The sequence below is a fragment of the Oncorhynchus keta genome, chromosome 4, assembly GCF_023373465.1.
Source record: "Oncorhynchus keta strain PuntledgeMale-10-30-2019 chromosome 4, Oket_V2, whole genome shotgun sequence".
Taxonomy (NCBI): Eukaryota; Metazoa; Chordata; class Actinopteri; order Salmoniformes; family Salmonidae; genus Oncorhynchus; species Oncorhynchus keta.
Genome location: NC_068424.1, coordinates 2,887,850 through 2,892,179, shown reverse-complemented (window position 1 = coordinate 2,892,179; position 4,330 = coordinate 2,887,850). Strand labels below are relative to the sequence as shown.

Here is a 4,330-nt window from a genome sequence, read left to right as displayed (position 1 = left end):
CCCTACCTCACACAGGAAGAGGAACATCCGTAGAGTACGACCCTACCTCACACAGGAAGAGGAACATCTGTAGAGTACGACCCTACCTCACACAGGAAGAGGAACATCTGTAGAGTACGACCTTACCTCACACAGGAAGAGGAACATCCGTAGAGTACGACCCTACCTCACACAGGAAGAGGAACATCTGTAGAGTACGACCCTACCTCACACAGGAAGAGGAACATCTGTAGAGTACGACCCTACCTCACACAGGAAGAGGAACATCCGTAGAGTACGACCCTACCTCACACAGGAAGAGGAACATCTGTAGAGTACGACCCTACCTCACACAGGAAGAGGAACATCCGTAGAGTACGACCCTACCTCACACAGGAAGAGGAACATCCGTAGAGTACGACCCTACCTCACACAGGAAGAGGAACATCCGTAGAGTACGACCCTACCTCACACAGGAAGAGGAACATCCGTAGAGTACGACCCTACCTCACACAGGAAGAGGAACATCCGTAGAGTACGACCCTCCCTCACACAGGAAGAGGAACATCCGTAGAGTACGACCCTACCTCACACAGGAAGAGGAACATCTGTAGAGTACGACCCTACCTCACACAGGAAGAGGAACATCCATAGAGTACGACCCTACCTCACACAGGAAGAGGAACATCCGTAGAGTACGACCCTACCTCACACAGGAAGAGGAACATCCGTAGAGTAGGACCCTTCCTCACTCAGGAAGAGGAACATCCGTAGAGTAGGACCCTTCCTCACTCAGGAAGAGGAACATCTGTAGAGTACGACCCTACGTCACACAGGAAGAGGAACATCCGTAGAGTACGACCCTACCTCACACAGGAAGAGGAACATCTGTAGAGTAGGACCCTTCCTCACACAGGAAGAGGAACATCCGTAGAGTACGACCCTTCCTCACTCAGGAAGAGGAACATCCGTAGAGTAGGACCCTTCCTCACTCAGGAAGAGGAACATCTGTAGAGTACGACCCTACCTCACACAGGAAGAGGAACATCTGTAGAGTACGACCTTACCTCACACAGGAAGAGGAACATCTGTAGAGTACGACCCTACCTCACACAGGAAGAGGAACATCCGTAGAGTAGGACCCTACCTCACACAGGAAGAGGAACATCCGTAGAGTACGACCCTACCTCACACAGGAAGAGGAACATCCGTAGAGTACGACCCTACCTCACACAGGAAGAGGAACATCCGTAGAGTACGACCTTACCTCACACAGGAAGTGGCGCAGGTCCTAATCCAGGCACTTGTCCTCTCCCGTCTGGACTACTGCAACTCGCTGTTGGCTGAGCTCCCTGCGTCTGCCATCAAACTCCTGTAACTTATCCAGAACGCTGCAGCCCGCCTGGTTTTCAACCTTCTCAAGTTCTCTCATGTCACCCCCCTCCTCCGCTCACTCCACTGGCTTCCAGTTGAAGCTCACATCCACTACAAGACACATCCTCCATATCTTCAGGCTACGCTCACACCATGCACCTCAACCAGAGCACTCCGACTCAGGTTTCTTGGCCGTCCCACCCCTACGTGAGGGCAGCTCCTGCTCAGCCCAGTCCAAGCTCTTCTATGTCCTGGATCCCCAATATTGGAACCAGCTTCCCCCCAGTCCCCCTTCTAGCTCTGACTCTACTGACAGCTACAGAATGAGGTCAAATGTACTTTCTGTGCCTGTGATATGTGGTTGTCCCTACAGCTAGATGAATGTACAGCCTGTGAATGAGGGAGATGAATGTACAAATGTACTTTCTGGAGATGCCTATGCCTGTGATATATAGTTGTCCCACCAAGCTATCTGTCCCCTATATATAGTTGTCCAAGCTATCTTATGCAGATGAATGTACTGACTATGCCTGTGATATATAGTTGTCCCTACCAAGCTACCTGGAGATGAATGTACTGACTATGCCTGTGATATATAGTTGTCCCCACCAAGCTATCTGGAGATGAATGTACTGACTATGCCTGTGATATATAGTTGTCCCTACCAAGCTACCTCTGGAGATGAATGTACTGACTATGCCTGTGATATATAGTTGTCCCTACAAGCTATCTGGAGATGAATGTACTGACTATGCCTGTGATATATAGTTGTCCCCACCAAGCTATCTGGAGATGAATGTACTGACTATGCCTGTGATATATAGTTGTCCCTACCAAGCTACCTGGAGATGAATGTACTGACTATATATAGTTGTCCCCACCAAGCCTGTGATATGTGGTTGTCCCCACCAAGCTACCTGGAGATGAATGTACTGACTATGCCTGTGATATATAGTTGTCTCAACAAGCTATCTGGAGATGAATGTACTGACTATGCCTGTGATATATAGTTGTCTCAACAAGCTATCTGGAGATGAATGTACTGACTATGCCTGTGATATATAGTTGTCCCACCAAGCTATCTGGAGATTAAAACTTGTTGAGGATAGGGGGCAGTATATTCATTGCGTTCATTGCGTGCCCATAGTGAACTGCATCAAACTGTGTCCTAGACTGCTAATATATGCATATTATTATTACTATTGGATAGAAAACACTCTGAAGTTTATAAAACTGTTTGAATTATGTCTGTGAGTATAACAGAACTCATAGGGCAGGCAATCTTCCAAACAGGAAGTGAACTTCTGAATGTGGGGCAACTTTGACGTCATCGCCCCCTCCTTTCCCAACAAGATATGGATCCTGTAGCACTTCCTACGCCTTCCACTAGATGTCCTCATTCAGTAGAAAGTGTAATGGAGCATTTGATGTGAACCTTGACCTAATGGGAGGGAAAATAGTCAGTGTCCCGACTGAATGCCATGTTGCTGTGGTGCATTTCTCTGTGAGTGCTACGGCTGTTCCAATCAGCCCCAGATGAAAACGAATGATCCGGTTGGAACGTTATTGGATATATATGATAATAACATCCTGAAGATTGATTCTCTACTTAGTTTGACCAGTTTATTCGACCTGGAATATATGTTTTGGAAGTTTTCGTATTGTTGGACCAGCAGTCAGCTTTTGGGGACGTGAGCTGAAAGTGATAGCAAATGCAGCTACTTGGACACTGGTATTGGACATTATGGAACAAAACAACGATTTATTGTGGAACTAGGACTCCTTGCACTACATTCTGATGGTACATCATCAAAGGTAAGGGAATATTTATGTTGTAATTTTGTATTTCTGTTGACTCCAACATGGCGGAGAAATATTGTTACGTCTGAGCACCGTCTCAGATTATTGCAATGATAGGCTTTTTCCGTAACGTTTTTAAAAAATGTGACACAGCGGTTGCATTAAGAACCAGTGTATCTTTAATTATATGGAGAACATGTATCTTTAGTCAAAGTTTATGATGAGTTTTTCTGTTATCTGGCGCAGCTTTCTATAATTCCTCCGGATATTTTGGAGGAATTTCTGAACATGGCATCAATATAAAAAGATTTGTGGATATAAAAATGCATATTATCGAACAAAACATAAATGTACTGTGTAACATGTCATCTGATGAAGATTTTCAAGAGGTTAGTGATTCATTTTATTTCTAATCCTGCTTTTGTGATTTTATCTTTGGCTGGAAAAAATGGCTGCATTTTTTCTTTGGTTTGGTGGTGGTCTAACGTAAATATATGTTGTGTTTTCGCTGTAAAACATTTAAAAAACTTGACATGATGGGTAGATGAACAAGATGTTTATCTTTCATTTGAGGTATTGGACTTGTTAATGTGTGAAAGTTAAATATTTCTAAAGAATACTTTTGAATTCCCTGCGCCACCTTTTCAGCTGAACGGGGGGTGGGGGTTCCCTGAGGGGAACTCCTTGCCCCAACAGGTTTTAATGTACTGACTATGCCTGTGCTATGTGGTTGTCCCACAAAGCTATCTGGAGATTAATGTACTGACTGTAGTGGATCTGGATAAGAGCGTCTATTAAATTACAACAGCAGAAATGTGTAAACAACATGCCGAGAGATAAGATCACATCGGTCCGCCTTTGTAGCATGCTTCTGTCTATAACATGAGTTGCTCACTGTGTGTAGATAATCCTTGCTACCACAGCTTTTCTGTTGTTGTTTGAAAGATATCACTGAGAACTACAAAAGTGTCACTACTACTGCTCTCAACAACATTGCTGCCCTGATTTTACCAGGCGCTATCGACAAAAGATCATTGGACAAAAGTTGTGATGTATGTACTTTATGGAAGATGATCATGCCGCGCTGACTCACTCTGACTCTGAAAATAAATCAGGCGATGATGTCTGAAGGAACATTTTATGTTTGTGTTTTTCTAAGAACCAATTCGCCTGGGTT

The 4,330-nt window shown here is 44.7% G+C and overlaps 1 long non-coding RNA gene across 1 annotated transcript in view; it reads right to left on the bottom strand.

The window, feature by feature from the left end:
• Nucleotides 1–1,195, bottom strand: part of LOC127916144 (uncharacterized) — a 1,216-nt gene extending 21 nt beyond the window's left edge. Inside the window, exons 1-3 of the long non-coding RNA XR_008093591.1 lie at nt 1,127–1,195; nt 327–606; nt 1–286 (exon numbers count right to left, since the gene is read on the bottom strand). The exon at nt 1–286 is cut by the window's left edge and continues 21 nt beyond it. This is a non-coding gene — a long non-coding RNA (uncharacterized LOC127916144). The remainder of the gene's footprint in view (nt 287–326; nt 607–1,126) is intronic.
• Nucleotides 1,196–4,330: the final 3,135 nt, after the last annotated feature.